Genomic DNA, 19,449 nt, shown 5'->3' on the forward strand with positions numbered 1-19,449 from the left:
TCACCTTGAGCCATCGTCACCAACCCCCTCGGGTCCTTTTCCACTGGGCAGTTTCCAGCCACTGTGCCCCCAGCCTGGAGAGTTCATGAGGTTGGTGGGACCCAAAGGCAGGACCCAGCCCTTGGCCCAGCTGAACCCCATCCTGTTGGCATTGGCAATCCACAGCAAGGTGGAAGAGATTCAAGGAGCAGCTGTCAGAACTCTGCCACCCAGGCAGCAGATGAGCAGCTAGAGGCAGGTTTGGGCTTGTGTGCCAGTGCACAGGGAGGCCCCAGCAGCCCTGGCACTCTGTGCTTGCAGCAGCTTCACCAGGTACAGTTCTCAGGAGAGCAGGAGGGGACTCCCTGAAGTCAGAACTGTGTCACCTTCTCAGAGCAGTGCAGATGTATCTCATCTCTTAATTACAGCCTGGAGCTCAGTGCCAGGGGCTGGCTGTGGGGTCCCAAGCTTTGCAGGTGCCAGGTGGGGCCACTAACAGAGCACACCAGGGCTGGGGCTTCCCAGCTGATCCTCAGCGAGGCAGCAGAATCAATCAGCTCTGACTCCCTGCAGGAGGGAGAGGTTTAGGGTGGACATGAAAAGAAACTACTTCAGGCTCTGAAAGGGTTCTCAGAGCCTGGAACAGGCTGCCCAGGGAGGCTGAATCTCCATCCCTGGAGGGGCTTCAGAACTGCAGAGTTGTAGTGCTGAGGGCCATGGTTTAGCCCAAGACTTGGTAGACTGAGAGAATGACTGGATTCCATGATCTTGGAGGTCTTTCCCAGCCAAAGCAATTCCATGGTTCTATGAAAAGCAAGCCCTGAGGAGCTGCTGTTGGATCAATTCTCCATCTAACATCAGTGGAGTCACTTTCGCCTCTCCTGCTCCAAGCCCACAGCTGCTCCAAGCATCCTAGAGCAGGGCTGGCTTGGCACATGGAAATTGCTTTGCTGCCAGTGCCTTTCAGCCATTACTCTGCTAAGTGACTGTGTTTGACACGGGTGACTTCAGCAGGGAGGGGACAGAAGCTCCCAGACCAGGCTTTGCCACAGCTCTGCTTTACCCTGTGCAAGGGATGGGGTCCAATGGCGCATTAGGAAGAAGCTGGGAAGGAGAGAGGTGAAGGAACAACCCCTTTAATTGAAGAAGAGGGAGCCTTCCTCCACCAAACTCCTCTCTGGAAGGGCAGGAGCAGGTCAAGCAGCAGAGAAAAAGAAGTGGAAAGAGAAATGTTTACAGGAGACAACAGATGAAATCCAGTTCCTCCAACAGCTGATTCACAGAATCCCAGGATGGAAGAGACCTCAGGGATGATCAGGTCCAAACTCTTGGGAAAAGCACCCAAAAGCTGAACAAACCTCTGCTGCTGTTTGCAAACTCCTAGTTGTAAGAGAAGACCCCAAAAGCAGCTGGAAGGTGTCTCCAAAGCAGCTGTCTAGAGTTGCTCCAAAGCAGCTGGAAAGTGCCTCCAAAGCAGCACTCAGAAGCCCCCCAAAGCAGCTGGAAAGTGCCTCCAAAGCAGCACTCAGAAGACCCCAAAGCAGCTGGAAGGTGCCTCCAAAGCAGCACTCAGAAGCCCCCCAAAGCAGCTGGAAAGTGCCTCCAAAGCAGCACTCAGAAGCCCCCCAAAGCAGCTGGAAGGTGCCTCCAAAGCAGCTGTGAGTTGCCTGTGCCAAGTCCTCAGAAACATTCCCCCAAGTTCCTGTCCCTCCCACACAACATTTCCACAGGAGACACTAAGAAAGCAAACAGCCCAGAGCCCCTGTGGCCTTCCAGCAGGAAGACAGATGGGAGAAGGAGCCCAGCAAGCTGCTGGAGGCCAGAGGCTGGCTAAGCTCCTGAGATGGCAGCAGCTGGCTGCCCCCCTGCAGCCTTGTGCTCTGCCAGCCTCAGCTTTGCTGTGCCAAGCCAGGACAAAGCCTGCCACGTGGCTGAGAGTCAGCAAAGCCTTCCTGGATGCCCCCTAAGTGGTTTTCAGCATCACTGGTCCTAAGGTGGACACTTCCAGCTGATCTGTTCCCACTTTCTCCCAATATTCAGTTCCTCCTCATTTCAGTACATTTGGTGGAACCCCAAAAAATCATCTCAGAAACAGGGTCTGGAGGATGGTGGAAAAGAGGATTCCTCTGCTCCAACCCCACTTCTGCAGACCCTCCCAAAACACACAGCCTGATGGAGCCCTGGGCCAGGCTGCCCAGAGAGGCTGTGGAGTGTCCATCTCCAGAGGCTTTCAAGACCCATCTGGATGCGTTCCTGTGTGACCCACTCCAGACGACCCTGCCTTGGCACCAAGCTGGGCTGGATGATCTCCACAGGTCCCTTCCAACCCTAACCTTCTGTGAGATCTACAATGAAACACTGACAAAATGAGTGGCCCAACTCTTGTGGCCTGACCCAAACTGAGCCTGTGCCAGCAGATAAGGAAATGTCAACATGAAATGTCCATGGGACAGACCCCACAGACCTGCAAAGCCACTGCAGGCAGCACCAGAGCTTCTCAGAGGTGACAAAGGTGACAATCCCATTAAGGGGGGTGATAAGAGAATTGTTTGGGTTGGAGACACCCTCTAAGATCATCGAATCCAATCACTCACCTAACACCACCATGGCAATTAAACCAAGTCCCCAGGTGCCACTGTCCACACATCTCTCAAACACCTCCAGGGGCAGTGACTCCACCACCTCCTGGGCAGCCTGGTCCAGTGCCTGACCACTCTTGCAGCAAAGCAATTATTCCCCATGTCCAACTCAAATCTCCCCTGGCACAATTTCAGGCTATTTCCTCTCCTATCATCTCATACTATGGAGAAGAGACCAACCCCACCCAGCCCCAGCCTCCCTTCAGGGAGCTGCAGAGAGCCAGAAGGTCTCCCCTCAGCCTCCTTTCCTTCAGGCTCAACAACCCCAGGTCCCTCTCGGCTGCTCCTCCCCAGCCCTGTTCTCTAGGGAGGTGCAGGGAGGCATGCTACGAAGCAAGGCAGAGGGAGAGCTCCCGAGGCTTGGGAAGAAGGCAGGAGCAGTACTTACGGAGCAGGCTGCTCCTGGGAGCACCAGCAGGGATCCCATGCAAGCAGCTCCTTCCCGAGCCGCTGCCACGGCAGGCTCCAGAGCAAGAGCAGGACACTCAGCAGGGCTGCTGACAGCGTTGGTTTGTTTGTGTGCTCATCATCTGCTCTGCAAAGGTCAGCAGGGTCCCACCAGCCAGTCCAGAAGCTGATCCACCCAGAACAGCACTGCTGGCACCCTAGGGCAGGGGCACGGGCAGCCTGCTGTGCTCAGCCCTCCAGGAGATCAAAGCCATCTGCACCCACCACCACCACACAGGAGAGCAGAGGGAACCTCCAGCAAGGAGCACTCCCAGGAGAGGATTACTGTGACAAAGCCCTTTCCCTGCAGGAGATGCTAATCTTGATAGGTCACTGACCAGATCTCTAGCTGGAGGTTAAGCATCTTCAAAATAAATGAGTCTGCAGCCCAGAGATGTCCCTGGCAGCACCAAGCCAGGCACAGAGAGAGAGAGAGAAGCTTAAGAGCTTCCTTTTTCAGAGCTGATCTGAAAGCTCCTTTGTCCAAATCACTGCTCAGGACCCTAACTGGACATCAACTTTGCTGGGATGGAATCACCACCTAAGACCAAAACAGTTTTACCAGTGGGCAGAAGCAGCCCTACGCTGTGACCAGTTCCCAGTGGAGAGGCACACTGTGTGTGGGCTGCAATCCCTCTGCTGCGACGCCACACTCAGAGAGTTTAGCTTGTTCAGCCTGGAGGAGGCTCCAGGGAGACCTTCTGGTGGCCTTGCAGTGCGTCAAGGGGACAATCAGAAAGATGGAGGCAGACTTTTGAGCAGGGCCTGTTGTGACAGGACAAGGGGAGATGGTTTGAACTCAAAGAGGGAGATTCAGATTGGAGAGAAGGAAGTTTTGTTGTGCTGGGGGTGGTGAGAGCCTGTGCCAGGCTGCCCAGAGAGGTGGGAGATGCCCAAACCCTGAAGCCGTTCCAGGTCAGGTTGTCTGGGGCTCTGAGCTCTGCTGTAGTTGCAGATGTCCCTGCTGACTGCAGGGGGTGGGAGTGGAGGAGCTCTGAAGGTGCCTTTGCACCCAGTGCACTCCATGATTCTCTGATATGAAACACTTGCCCAGAGAAGTTGTGGACTTGTGGAGTCTCAAAGCCCATCTGCACAGTGCCTCAGCTGCCACCTCTGGCCACCCTGCTTTTGAACACAGGTGTGGGATTTAGGAGCTGAGAGATCCCTCCCAGCTTCCCAAGCCTTCACAAGCAGTTCAGATGCTGCTTCTGGAGGAAAACCTTCCTGTCCTTGCAGGAGAGAAAAGCTGAACCACCAGGAGCTAGAGCTGAACCCAAACCTGCTTGAGATGACTCTAAACACTTCAATTTGCCGCACTGAGGAGCAAACGAAAATCCACCCCTGAGCTGGGCAGGAGGAAGAAGAAGCTCAGGAGTCTATTACAGGTCCTCAGGAAAGCACAGGGCATGTCAGATGGTGCTGACAAGTCAAGAAGCATCTCATGGCTTTCCTCCTGACATCCCATGCTGTTACATAAGCAGGGATGCTAGGGCAGCTCAGCGCAGACGGCTGTCAGAGCCAGCAGCTCCTCACCAAGAAGATGCAAAGTCAACTCCAAAGTTCAACCCAAGGTCCACATTTGGCTTTAAATACAAAATACATACATACATCAGCAGGGAAAATCTGGTGCAGTAGCTGAAATTCAATGTGTGGGCTTCTTCCTTACCTGTTCCTCATAAAGAGGTACCTCCTGCTGCTGGAAACTGCCCCCTGGGAAGGGACCTGGAGGGGTTGATGACAGCAGCTGGAGACCAGCCAGTGTGTGCCCAGGTGGCCAAGAAGGCTACCAGCATCCTGGCTTGCATCAGCAATGCTGTGGCCAGCAAAAGCAGGGCAGGAATTGTCCCTGTGGACTGGGGAGCTGTGAAGCCACACCTGGGGTCAGTTTTGGGCCCCTTGCTCCAAGAACGACATTGAGAGGCTGAAGAAGGTCCAGAGAAGGGTAACAAAGCTAGCAAAGGGTCTGAGAACAGGGCTGCTGAGGAGCAGCTGAGGAACCTGGGCGTGTTGAGCCTGAAGAAAAGGTGGCTGAGGAGAGACCTCCTGGCTCTCTGCAACTCCCTGAAAGGAGGCTGGAGCCAGGTCGGGGTTGGGCTCTTCTCCCAAGGAATGAGGCAGAAGACAGGGAGAAAGGATAAAGGGTATCAAGTTGCCCCAGGGGAGGTTTAGGTTGGACATGAAGAACAATTCCTGCCCCTTGAGGATTGTCAAGGCCTGGCCCAGGCTGTGCAGGGCAGTGGTGGAGTCCCCATTCCTGGAGGGGTTTCAAAGCTGTGGGGGCCACAGCTGACAGTGACCTGGCAGTGCTGGGTTCATGGTTGGACTCCATGAGCTTAAACACCTCTTTTGACCTAACTCATTCCGTCAGTCTGATGCTCCAGCAGTGGCTGTGACCATGACACATGGAAAGCCACAGCAGACCAGCAGGCAGAGGACACCTCCCACCCTCAGCTCTAATTGCTCTCCAAGAAACATTTGTCCTCCTGCTTCCCACTGGGAATGGCAGCTGCTCAGGAAGTGAGTAATTTGTGATCACATCTGAGATGTTATTGGAGATGTCTCAGAGATCGCTGACAATGCAGGGCAGCTTCCACCAGACACCCTCTTCAGATTCCCCCATCCAGAGCTGCACTGGTGGCCACTTCAGGCCACTTATACCACCTGATACTAGGCAGAAGGGATCAGCCCTCAGCTGGCTCCAGCCTCCTTTCGAGGGGCTGCAGAGAGCCAGGAGGTCTCCTCGCAGCCTCCTTTTCTCCAGGCTCAACAACCCTATCTCCCTCAGCTTCTCCTCCCCAGCCCTGCCCTCCAGACCCTTCACCAGCTTCATCACTCATCCAGAGGGACCTGCTCCAGACTTTCAATGCCCTTCTTCTAATAAGAACCAGTGTTCAGGTCTGTGATGTGGAGGATGAGGGAATCATGCCAAGTTAGGACAGTGCTGTCTAAACCATCACCTGCCCTTGCACAAAGTCTCACCCTGAGCCAAGCTGCTGAGCTGCAGAGCCCCCAAGGAGCCGGCAGCGGGGCGCAGGGTGCGGGGATGCTGCACAGGAGTGGCTGTGCTGGAGCACAGCCTCTCGGCGGTACCCTGAGCAGGGAGCGTGGCCCTTCTGCTGTGCCCACGGGGCAGTGACGCTGCAGTCTGCAGCGGGGAGCTGTGACCCAGGCTGCTGTCAGCCCTCATTGCCAGCAGGAGAAGACAATGTCCCCTGGCAGGGGCCGGAGCAAACTGAAACAGCTCTGCACTGACTCCGGCGATGCTGCAGCTCAAACGCCCTGAGAACTTCAGCAGGGCAGGGGGAGAGGCTGCAGCAACACGTCTGGAGAAGGCCAAGCATGCTCCAGGTTAGCACAGGCTCACAAAACTGCAAAGTGCTGCAGAGCAGTAGCTGCAGAGCAGTAGCTGCAGAGCAGATGCAGCAGGAAGGAGCCAGCACCAGGATTTGTTCAGTGAAGAGCTTACAGAGATCTCTGAATCCCAGCATGGTGTGGGGTGGAAGAGACCTCTGGAGATCATCCAATCCAACCCCCTGCTAAAGCCGAGGCAGCCACAGCAGCCTGCCCAGGAGCACAATGGCCAGGGAGGGTTGGAATCTCTCCACACAAGCAGACTCCACAGCCTCTCTGGGCAGCCTGCTCCAGGCCTCCAGCACCCCCACACCAAAATGTTTCTCCTCACCTTCAGAAGGAACCTCCTGGGCTCCAGTTTGTGCCTGTTGTCCCTTGTCCTGTCCCTGGGAACAACTGACCAAAGTCTGGCCCCATGCTCTTGGCCCCTACCCTTTAGCTGTTGCTGAGCACTGATCAGATCCCTCTGGGGCTGCTCTTCTGCAGGCTCTCAGCCCCAGGGCTCTCAGCCTTTGCTCCTCACAGAGATGCTCCAGGCCCCTCAGCAGCTTCCCAGCCTCCTCTGGACTCTCTCCAGTGGTTCCCTGCCTCCTCTGAACTGGGGAGCCCAGAATTGGACACAGTACTCCAGATGTAGCCTCACCAGGGCAGAATAGAGGAGGAGAAGGTTCTGCAGTTGCTGTGCTGGTGACACTCAAGCCCTGACCTCAACACAAGTGCTGCAAGGTACCTCTAGAGTTTAGGGTGACCTCTCTGGAACTGGGGACTGCTCAGGAGGCTCAAAGCAGAGCTGCAGACCAGCCAAGCTGAGAGCAGTTCCCTACGTGGGACATGTTATAGGGAACCCTGAGCTGCAGCCTGGAATGAGGCCAACAACTAAAGAATCACAAAATGGTTTGGGCTGGAAGAGACCTTTAGGAGTTCACCCATTCCCCCAGCACTGCCAGGTCACCAGCAAATCATTGCCCTCAGCACCACATCACCATAGCTCTGAAACCTCTCCAGGGATGGGGGACTCCACCACTGCCCTGTGCCGCCTGGGCCAGGCCTTGATGACCCTCAAGGGGAAGAAGGAGGCTTCAGGACACAATAAACACAGAAAAGCAGCTCATGAACCAGTTTCTGTCGCTCTGCAGGTGGGACTGGGGCTCTCAGAGCACAAAGTGCCCTGCTCCTGGGAAGTCCTAGATCCGGAGACTGGATGTAAATGCAACTGCCATAAGTGAGGTGTGAAAAGCCAGGCCAACTCTCCCAGAACAGATGCCCTACAGACCACCAGCTGATGTTGAGGTCCTCCAACCTTCTCTAAAGCTTTACTCTTCTGCACTGACATCAGACCACATTTGCTGGAACTATCCCCAAAACTCAACCTGCAAACTTCTCCTCAGCTGGACACTTCAGTGCTTCTTCAGCTTTAAGACCAGGGGAGAGCCTCAGAATTCTTCTCACCCCATGCCCACAGCAGACAGACCAACCAATGACTGTTCCCTGCATGAAGAACATTTGATGTTCAGGATGTCTCTTCATGGCTGGGTTGAACATCTCAGGGCTCCCATGGCCCCAGCCTGCTCTTCCATTTGCCTGCTCGACAGGCACTGGGCAGAGCCACCCAGCCACGGTGGCACCGAAAGCAACTGGAGCAGAATAAGTGGCTCTACCTCTTGGCACACAACCCTCCTGCCAGGATGTGCCCACTGCTTCCCTGTGCCCTGCAGTGCAGGCCAGAGCACAACACTCAGTGGAAGCACCTCCAGCCCCTGTGGAGTGGGCAGGATCTCCAGGTGCTGTTCAGTGGTCTCCAGTTAGAGACAGGGACAGATGGCACAGCCCCTTTGGCATCTTTGTTGGGCCAGGATGAGGACTGATGGTTTCAGATAAAAAACGGAGATGTGGACCAGAGAGAATGAAGAGATTTTTTAAGCTGAAGGTGGAGAAACCCTGGACTAGGGTGGTCAGAGAGGTGGGAGATGCCCATCCCTGGCACCACTGCAGGACAGGTTGTCAGGGGCTGGAGCAACCTGCTCTAGCTACAAATAGATGTCCCTGCTGACTGCAGGGGGCTGGACTGGAGGAGCTTTGAAGGTCCCTTCAACCCAACCCATTCCATGGTTCTATCCAAACAAGGTCCATACAGCACCACACAAACCCAGAAACACAGCTGAGAGGGACAAGGCTCTGAAGGCTGCAGCCTTTTTTTGCACAGGTTTCTCCTCCTCCTCCAACAGCTTCCTCCCAACACCTCTTACATCTCATACACTCAAAAGCCCCTTTCAGACTCATGTCCTTCAGGAGCTGCAGATCATCATTTTCCATAAGCTGTGAAGGGTTGAAACTTCTCAAGCTCCAAGTCCTTGCTTCTGTTTTTATTTTCTCCCTCCTTTTCTGCAGCCTCCTGGCACAGCCTCGTTAGCAGGAGTCTGCCAATGCCTGCCCCAGACACAGGCACATTTGCCTTCATTAGTGTGGTGGAGCTTCATCTTCCCAGGGGATTGACCTCATCGGATCCCCGACTGCATGATGAATTTTAATTCACTGTCCTCTCCTCCCTGCTGCTCCTACCTTCCCCTGCCTAAAAATAACCAGTTCCAGCACATTTACTTGATTTCCATTTTATCTTCTACCCAGCCAGAGAATCAGAGTGATAAAGAATTGTTTTGGCTGGAAGAGACCTTTGGGATTGAATCCAACTCTGAACCCAGCACTGCCAGGGCACCACCAAAACATGGTCCCCAGCACTGTATCTCAAGAGCTTGGAAACCCCTCCAGGGATGGAGACTCCACCACTGCCCTGGGCAGCCTGGACCAGGCCTGAACAACCCTAAAGGGGCAGAAATTGCTCCTCATGTCCAACCTAAACTTCTCCTGCTGCATCTTGAGGCCATTTTCCCTTGTCCTGTTGTTTGCCCCCTGAGAAAAGAGACTGATCCCAGTGCAATGAGAGGGACACCTCCAACACATCCCAAGCATGCAGGGAAGGGCAGAGCCTCTGAAGGGGTCACCGTGCTGCAAAGCAGAGCAAGTTGTGAGCAGAGGGGATCTGATCAACGTTTACAAATACCTTAAGGGTGGGTGGCCAGAGGATGGGGCCAGTCTCTTTTCACTAGTGCCCAGTGACAGCACAAGGGGCAATGGGCACAAACTGGAACACAGGAAGTCCCACCTCAAAGTGAGAAAGAACTTCTTTGGTGAGAGGGTGCTGGAGCCCTAGGGCAGGTTGTGGAGTCTCTTCCTCTGGAAAGCTTCCCACCCCACCTGGTCACTGTGACCCTGACAAGCTGCTGCAGGTGCCCCTGTGGATGATCTCCAGAGGTGCCTTCCCACCCCCACCCTTCTATGACTCTACGATTCTCTGCTCAGCCACACGCTCCCAGTAATTCCATCCCCAGATCTGTCAGCCTTTGATTGCTGCTTAAGCTTCCAAACGCTTCACTTCTTCTGACCTACATATTTGGGCACTTTCATCTCTTCCCGAGCTGCAGAGCAGCCATTCAGAAGTGCTGATGGCTGCTGTCACCCCGGGAAGATGTCACTACAGACGTATAAATATCCCCTGTACACACACACACACACACACACACACGGATCCATCCCTTCTCTGCTGCCTCCCAAGCCCATCTGCGGGCGTGTGGCCACACAAGCCCCCATCTGCTTCTTCTGCAGGAGCAGAGATGGTGAGAATGGAGAGGAGATCTTAAAATAGCCTCGTTTCTTTCCCTTCAGCCTCGCAGTGCTGTTTGTTTGGTGGTGAGCTGAGAGCCCAGCCCCAGCCCCTGCTCATCTCCCTGACCTACTTTCTGCCATCAGGATCCCAGGGCAAGCGTGGCTCACGTGAGGAGGCAGAAGCAGGCAGCAGAAAGCTCTCTGCCAGAGCTGGAATTGGGAGCTTTTCCCTTCTTCTTTTTTTTTTTTCCTGGCTATTAATTCCAGCTCGTGTCAAACTAATGACACCGAGGGACATCAAAGCACGAAGCCATTTGCATAACACTGGAGGAATCCGCAGTTCCATCGCTGTTTATTCAGGAAGCTTCTGCTTAGCGAATGAGTTAAAACCGAGCTGCTGGCTCTGCTCCTTTGAAATCAGCTCAGTTTACAGCCCTTGGAAGAGCCAGCCAGTTTTCTAGGAATTAATTCCACATCAAGGAGGTTTCGGGTGGGGGTTGGTCTTTTCTTCCAAGGAACAAGGCAGGGGACAAGAGGAAACAGCATCGAGTTGCCCCAGGGGAGGTTTAGGTTGGACACGAGGACTGGGCACTGGTGCTGCCACACCTCCTGTCATGGAGTCAGTCTTGGGGCACTCACTCCAAGGACAGTGAGGGGACGGAGCAGGTTCAGAGAAGGATAATGAAGCTGCCAAAGGGTCTGGAGAAGAAGACTAGTGAGGAGCAGCTGAGGAACCTGGGGTTGTTGGGCCTTAAGAAAAGAAAGGTGAGGGTAGACCTTCTGGCTCTCTGCAGCTCCCTGAAAGGAGGTCGGGGCCAGGTGGGGGTGGGTCTCCTCTCCCCAAGGAACAAATGACAGGACAAGAGGAAAGGGCCTCAGGTTGCTCCAGGGATAGTTTAGGTTGGCCATGAGAAACAATTTCTTGCCCTTGAGTGTTGTGCAGGCCTGGCTCAGGCTGCACAGGGCAGTGGAGTCCCCATCCCTGGTGGCCTTGGAGATGTGCTGAGGACCATGGTTTGGTGGAGTCCTGGCAGTGCTGGGATAGACTCCATGAGCTTAAAGGTCTTTTCCCATCTCAACGACTCTGTGATCCTAAGCTTCAAACAAACCCCCAAACCTTATCAATAGTCTGTTCTCTGTGAAACCAACCAAGCGAGCCCTACCACGAGGAGAAGCCTCTTGGGGCTGAGCACAGCAGGGGAGGGAAACAGCCCAGCTGGCACTGGCTCAGCAGCTCCCAGCTCCACACCACCGAGTTGAGATGGAAAGCAAAACACAAAATAAAGAGCAATTGTCCCTGAGCTCTCTGAGCTGACACTGACCTGTCTCACCCAGATGGACCTGACAGAGCTGGGGCTCAGGCACCCAGCAGCATTGCTGCTCCTGCTGCTTGACAGTGAGCAGAGTGGACATCTCCAGGGGGATCACAAGACTTCCATGGCTGTGAAGTTCCAGCCAGACTAAGAAGCACAGTGAATGCACTGCAGGGCATCTCTGCAGCCATGGCATCATCTCTGCAGCTACAGCATCTCCTCTGCAGCCAGGACATCATCCCTGCAGCCAGGGCATCTCTGGCTGAGGGACCTGGGGTTGTTCAGCCTGCAGCAAAGGAGATGAGTGGACACCTTCTGCCTCTCTGAAAGGAGGCTTTAGGTGGGGTTTGGTCTCTTCTCACAAGGAACAAGTGACAGGACAAGAGGAAGCAGCCTCAAGTTGCCTCAGGGGAGGTTTAGGTTGGACATGAGGAACAATTCCTGCCCCTTGAGAATTGTCAAGGCCTGGCCCAGGCTGCTCAGGACACTGGTGGAGTCCCCATCCCCAGAGGGGGTTCAGAGCCATGGAGATGTGGTGCTGAGGGCCATGGTTTGGTGGTGACCTGCCAAGTGCCAGGTAAAGAGTTGGACTGGATGAGCCTTTTCCAGCCTTTAGGACTCTGAACCTGTGTCTGCTGTGCACTGACAACCCTCACTTGCAGCAGCCACCTGAAAGCACGTCTGAAGGCTGCAGAAAGGAGCTGCAGGTGGTGAGGCAGCAGGCTGCTCCTCACCATGTCAGTGAGGTCAGAGTAGAGGGGGAGGAGAACCTCCCTTGACCTGCTGGCCACAGCTCTTCTTGTGCACCCCATTAAGTGTCCTTTAATCCCACTAAATGCCCTGTAATGGCCCCTTGCATGACTCTGAGTGCCATCAGGCCAGACACTGTTCGACCCCTGCCCTTCTGACACTCAGGTCACCACATCTAACACCACTGGCTGTCCTTATCTCCCAAACTCCTTTCAGCAGAGCCCTTCCTGATTCCTAAGATCAAAAATAAAAACCCCAAGCCTGACTTCTGGATTCTTCACCTTCAGCCTCTAAGAGCTCACTCTGTTCCTCCAGCAAGATCATTCCCCTTGTGACATTGCCCTGCCACTTGTCACTTGGCCCACTCTTTATTTACCTTTCTGTCACTTCCTTGTCTCTCCAGTTTCTCAAACATTTCCCCTGGCTACAGATAAAAATACTTTGCTTTCAGCCAAGTCAACTCTGCCAAGCTCTGTCTAGAAAATCTGCTGTGTTCCATCTCCTCATTTAACAGCAGCTTGGCCTCCAGTGATGCAAACAGCTTCTCCTCCAGAAAGTCACAGCTTGGCAAGGTTGGGGGGTTGCTGAGCAGGGCCTCAGTCTAACAACCAAAAGAACTGACTGCCCCCCCCAAAAAGAGAAGTCTGCTTTTGGATGGGCATTGCTTGGAGTTTCAGGTGGTTTCATGCCACTCTGTCTGCTACTGATTCAGCATGGACAGGAACCAAGTAATCATTGAAAGAGCCAAATTCCAGTTGCCCACTCCAGTAGGTAAGAGATGAGGAAGATGAGAGGAGGCTCCAGGATGGCCTAATAGTGACATTCCAGTCACAAGACCCACAAGAAGGCTGCAGAGGGACTGTTAGCAAAGGCCTGCAGGGATAGGACAAGGACAAGGGACAGTGGTTTGAAATGAGAGAAGAGGAAATTCAGACTGGATATTAGGAACGAGTTCAGCACCACGAGGGTGGTAGAACACTGGAACAGGCTGCCCAGGGAGGTGGCTGAGGTCTTATCCCTGGAGATATTCAAGGTCAGGCTCAACAGGGCTCTAAGGAACCTGCTCTAGTGGAGGATGTCCCTGCTCAGTGCAGGGAGACTGGACTAGATGACCTTTGGAAGTCACTTCCAAGCCAGCCCATCCTATGCTGCTGCCTGGCCAGAGCCTCAGATAAGAAGAAAGCTCTCCAGCAGGTGGTCACGGATTCCAGTGTTAATGATGGAAGGACTGCTCTGAGGGCTGGCAGCAATTAATGTGTTAATGATGGAAGGACTGCTCTGAGGGCTAGCAGCAATTCCTGTCCCTCTCCTTCTTCAGGCTGCTGGTGGCAGTGACTCACTCAGAAGTAGCCCTGGAAGGCCCTGCCTGTGAAGCAGCACAACAGCACTTGTTGTTCGCTCGTCCAGAGCATGGATGGAGATACTGAAGAGAAGTGGCCACAGTGCTGAGCCCTGGAGAGCATTGCTGGTGACCAGGCCCCAGTTGGAGTCAACTCCATTCCCCACCACTCTTTCAGCCTGGCTATCAGCTGGTTTTTAACCCAGTGAAGTGTCCACAAATCCAAGGCAGGAGTGGTCAGTTTCTCCAGGAGGATGCTGTGGATCACAGGCTCACAGGATGTCAGGGGTTAGAAGGGACCCAAAGAGATCATTGAGTCCAACTCCCCTGCCACAGCAGGACCACACAATCTAGCACAGATCACAGAGGAGCACATCCAGACAGGTCTTGAAAGTCTCCAGAGAAGAAGACTTCACAACCTTTCTGGAAAGCCTGCTCCAGTGCTCTGTGACCCTCACAGTCAAGAAGTTCCCCCTTGTGTTGAGCTGGAACCTCCTGTGCTGCATCTCACACCCATTGCTCCTTGTCCTGTGGGGAATGGTGTTTTATCTCATGGGAAGAAGAAAAGGAGACCCCACAGAGTTCCATCAACAGAGATAGAAGAAGGAGGAGCATGTGCTCAGGACCCCATCAGACCTGGTACTTTGTGCTATTTCCAAGACCAGGGTGAGCCTCACTTCCAGCATTACCCAAAAGGAGAAGAGACATGGCCAGAGAGGACCAGGCAGAGCTGCTCCAGACAGAGCTCCCAGGCCAGGGGAGGGCAACAGGATCCTGAGCATCCCTCACATCTCACAAGCTGTGGAGCTTTTAATTTCCAACACTCAGCAACACCTCTGGCAGCTCTGCTGCTCTGCTGCACAGACCCTGAGCATCTGAGGAGCAGAAACTCTGCTGAAGGAGTAACTCAGAAATGTATGGGCTGGACTGGCAGAGAGCTGCACAAATGGTCCCAAAATAGCAGCAGAGCAGGAGACTGCTGCTGAGCATGCTCCTGGTTTCTTGGTGTCTCATCAATTATTCATGCCAGTCGGAGCAGAATTAGTTCAAAGCCATTTGCATAGAGGCTCAATGGGGTTCAGCAGGCAGCACCAGCAGCTACCTTGCTCAGCAGCTAAGCTGTCTTTCCATTCCCCTGGCCATTCAATGCCACACTTGCTCCAAGGTGGAGCTCTGCCCTGCCTGCCAAAGAAGAGTCGATGCTGCTGGAGGCCCTTTTCAGCCCCAACACTCCATGACCCCACCCCAGGCTCACAGGGTGCATTGGGTCACACATCAGCAGGAAGCTCTTTACAAGGAGAGTGGGGAAACGCTGGAAGAAAGTTGCCAGAGCTGTGCTTGAGGCCCCATCCCTGGACACATTCAGGATCAGACTCTCTGGCCCTGGGCAGCCTGCTCTAGTTGGAGGTGTCCCTGCTGACTGCAGGGGTGTTAGACAAGATGAGCTTTTGAGGGTCCCTTCCAACCCAATCTCAACTTGCTGGGGGTGCCTCAACCTCCCTGTCTCCATCACTGATGAAGACATTGAAGAGCTTTGATCTCAGTACCAACCCTGAGGGACACCACTTGCCACTGGCCTCCATCTGGCCATCAAGTCATCGAGCACAACTTTCTCTGGCCGTTCAGAGCCACACTTCACCTTCACAGCAAAGAAGGTTGGACTCAAGGCTCCTGTAGGTCTCTTCTGACCTGACCAATTCCCTGATGCTCTCTCTCCTTGCCCAGCCTCCCTGTTCCCAGCTCCGTTTCGTAACAAGAAGATTTTCTCTCTTGCAGAGAAGGTTCAGATTAATCCAAGCTGACCCCTGGTGCCAGCCCCAGCGGAGCGGCAACGCGGCGCTGCCGACAGCTGGGCCGCAGCTACCAGAGCTCAAATGCACAAAATAATCAGCCTGACCCTATTTGCAGTGATGGGACCCAAATGGAAGGAGATTAAAGAGCTAAGGCCTCCCAGTGAGCTCCAGGATTAGGGAAGGTTCCTAACCCCAGGGTCACATCTAGCCCGTGTCGCACCATCTCCCACAGCCCCGCTGCAGCCCAGCCCCTGGGTCCTGCTGGGCAGCTCTGTAAGCAGGATAAAGCCCTGGGGATTGCAAACGCACTCCAGGGTCAGAAGGGGTCGAAGAGGGGAAAAAAGGCAGAGGGGGCAAACAGGAGCCTCCACGGAAAGGAGAGGACAGCCTGCAGCAGGGAGCACAGGATGGCAACTTAGGCCTGGAGAACAGGGCTGGGGAGGAGCAGCTGAGGGGCCTGGGGTTGTTGAGCCTGCAGAAAAGGAGGCTGAGAGGAGACCTCTTGGCTCTCTGCAACGCCTTGAAAGGAGGCTGGAGCGAAATGGGGTTGGTCACTTCTCTGAAGGAACAAAGGATAGAAGAACAGGAAACGACCCCAAGTTGCCCCAGGGGAGGTTTAGGTTAGACATTAGAAGAAACTTCTTCACTGAAAGGTTTCTCAAAGAGTGGAGCAGGCTGCCCTGAGAGGTGGTTGAATCTCCATCCCTGGAGGGGTTTCAAAGAGGCAGCGATGTGGGGCTGAGGGACATGGTTTGGCACCACATTTGCTGGAGTTAGAGAATGGTTGGATTCCATGACCTTGAAAGTCTTTCCCAGCTGAAAGGATCCTGTGATTCCATAGGCTGATGAGCTTGGAAGTACAGAGAGAAAAACAGTCCATCTTGTCCAGTAGATATTCCCTCCTAAAGCTTTCCTCCAGAGATCAGTTGGGTTAAACACACTAAGAAGTTACTAAACTCAAAATTCCAGCTCCAAAGGTCTTGGCCTGACTATTTTCAGTCACACCTCCTTGCTCAGGACCCTTGTACAAAGTTCATGCATTCACCTATGCACCCAGATGCTTCCAGGAGAGACTCTTGGATGTCCTTCAACCCCCAAAGGTTGGGTATGACCATTTGACAATCTCACCAAGCCTCCCCAAAAAGCTTTGTTAGACTTCTCCACATGGTACCACCTCATTCTAAGCTTTTCTCTTTGCTTCTCAGCAAACCAAGGCAGGATGTGCCCCACCTGGAAGCCAAAGGCTAGAAGCAAGAAGTTCAAAAGCAGAAGCAGCAGGTTGCTGGGAAGAGACCAGTGAAGGGACAGGGCCCTCGGGGAGTTTAGAGCAGAGAGAGGGGAGACTTTCTGGTGGCCTTGCAGTGCTCCCAGGGACTGAGCAGAAAGCTGGGGACAGAGTTTTGAGCAGGGCCTGTTGTGACAGGACAAGGGGAGATGTTTTGAGCTGAAAGAGGCAGATTTGGACCAGGTATGGGGAAGGAATTTCTGATGCTAAGGGTGGTGACAGCCTGGCCCAGGTTGCCAGAGTGGTGGGAGATGCCCATGAATGAAATCATTGTGGGTCAGGCTGTCTGGGACTCCGAGCAGCCTGCTCTAGTTGCAGATGTCCCTGTTAACTGCATGGGGTTGGACTGGAGTAGCTCTGAAGGTCCCTTCCCACCAAAAGCATTCCACAACTCTGTGATCCTTCCTTTCCTCATGTATGGACATCAACCCTCTCAATGCAGTCCTGGTGTCCTCAGCCTCACAGGGAGCTGCATGGGGGTAGGTTCCTCTCCATCCTTCGGAGCATTTCACACTGCAGCTCCAGCAGCCCCTCCATGCTCCACTTTCTTCCACACACCAGAGCTGGTTACACAACCCCTAAGCTGATGTGGTACCAGCAGCAAACAAGACTCCAGGCAGAGAAGAAAAGCTCCTTGAGCATGGCACTGAACATATGTCTCAGAGAGGCTGGTTTATGCCCAAACAGACTCATCTTCAGCATCTCTTCAGCATCTCCACTCATCAGCCTAATGCTTATCTTATTTACACTCCTTTGCCCTTAAGTATCCATAAGTACCCATCAGGAGCCAACTCCAGCCCTGCTGTAAGACATAGCATAGAATCAGAATTGTACGGGTTGGAAAAGCCCTCTAAGATCACTGAGTCCAACCATCAACTCGACACCACCATTGCCATTAAACCATGTCCCAGAGTGCCACGGCCACACATTTCTGGAGCACCTCCAGGGATGTTTGCAACCCCCCCTGCCATGGGTAGGGACACTCCCCACCAGACCAGGTTGTTCAGGGCCTCATCCAACCTGTCTTTGAACAGTGCCAGGCTTGAAGCCTCCACAACATCTCTGGGCAACCTGTTCCAGTGCCTCACTGCCCTCATGGGCAAGAATATTCTCCTCATGTCTCACTTCAGACCAGCTTCTCCCAGTGTGAAGCCATCACCCCTTGTCCTGTCGCTCCATGCCTTTGCACAAAGTCCCTCTCTGGCTCTCCTGGAGCCCACTTCAGGTACTAGAAGGCTGCTCTAAAGTCTCCCTGGAGCCTTCTCTTCTCCAGTCTGAACAGCTCCAATCTCTCAGCCTGGCCTCACAGCAGAGATGTCCCAGCCCCTAATCACTGCTTTCTGAACTCATGAGGTCAGATGGTTGCCAACTGCTTCTCAATACCTTTCCCAGACACAGAAAGCCACCCAGGTTCTTGTGCTGAAAGACCCCCATCTCCTTCAGAGCCCTCTCAAGGGCCACTCCAGACAGCATGAACCTTCATCCTCCACACTCACCCTTGAGGAGCCAGGGGGCAGCTGCACATCCCAGCAGTGCCTCTGTCTCCAACCTAGATCCTTGTCAGGAGTCATGAAGGATGTGGGGCACAGCAAGCCCCAACGCTTCATTTGGCTGTCCACTTTCCCTCTCTCACATCCATCCTGGGCCTAAAAACTTTCACCCCAGAAGATCAGACAGACACAGGCACAAAAAGCTCTTAGTCATGCCTGCCTGAGGAACCCACCAAGCCTTCTGCATTATTCAGGCTGCTGCTTTTTTTAGCCTGGAGCAACAGCAGCACGAAGCCTCCTGAGGAAGGCAGCTGGACGCAGACCTATGGTGGGAGCCCAACCAGCCCTGCCCAAGCCCAGCCAGTAGGAAAGTCTCTAAAAATAGAAACCTACACTCAAAAGGGAGCAGGCAGGTGAGAAGAAAAGGACCTTCAAGTGAAAAAGCAGCTTCCAGTGTCCTCGTTACAAAATGGTAAACACAAGGAATGGCCTTGTCAGGGAGCTGCAATCCTGCAGCTCCAGGAGGGCTCATCCAGTCCAACCACTCTAACTCTGAGGCTGGGGCTAAACCGTGTGCCTGAGCACCGCATCTCTGCGGCTCTGACACACCTCCAGGCATGGGGATTCACTCATCACCCTGGGCACCCTTGGCCTGTACTGGGGAACTCTTTCAGGGAAGAAATTTCTTCCAATGTCCAACCTAAACCTCCCCTGGGGCAACCTGAGGCCCTTTCCTTTTGCCCTGTTACTTGTTCCTTGGGAGAAGAGACCAACCCCATCTGGTTCCAGCCTCCTTTCAGGGAGTTGTAGAGTGCCAGAAAGTCTCCCCTCAGCCTCCTGTTCTGCAGGCTGAACAGGTCCCTCAGCTGCTCCTCAGTTCTCCAGACCCTTCACCACATTCTTCTCCAGCCCCTGCATTGCTCTTCTCTGGACCTTCTCCCATCCCTCAATGTCCTTCTTGGAGGGGCCCAAAACTGACCCCAGGATTGAAGGTGTGGCCTCACCAGCGCTCAGTACAGGGGGACAATCCCTGCCCTGCTCCTGCTCATCCAAGCCAGGATGCTGGTGCCCTTCTTGGCCACCTGGGCATAGGCTGGCTCATCTCCAGGCACTGCCAACAACCCCGTCAGGTCCTTTCCCACCAGGTAGTTTCCAGCCGGTCTGCCCCCAACCTGGAGCCTTCAAGGAGTTGTTGTAACCCAAGAGCAGGATCCATCCCTTGGCCTGGTTGAACCCCATTGCCATTGGCCTCACCTATTGCTTCAGCCTGGCCAAGTCGCAGTTCTGCAGAGTTTGCTGGGTCTATTTGGTTGGATTTTAGTTTGGTTTTGTTATTTCTTTGATTTCAGCTTGATGCACTCACAACTTATTCAGCAGCAAAAGAGGGTTAGATAAGAAACCCA

At 53.9% G+C, this 19,449-nt stretch overlaps 1 protein-coding gene across 9 annotated transcripts in view; it reads right to left on the reverse strand.

Annotated features, from left to right (window-relative positions):
- Nucleotides 1–19,449, reverse strand: part of MAP4 (microtubule associated protein 4) — a 136,808-nt gene that overhangs the window by 60,455 nt on the left and 56,904 nt on the right. The gene's annotated exons all lie outside the window — the stretch shown is intronic.

The sequence above is a fragment of the Pogoniulus pusillus genome, chromosome 23 (genome assembly GCF_015220805.1).
Source record: "Pogoniulus pusillus isolate bPogPus1 chromosome 23, bPogPus1.pri, whole genome shotgun sequence".
NCBI lineage: Eukaryota > Metazoa > Chordata > Aves > Piciformes > Lybiidae > Pogoniulus > Pogoniulus pusillus.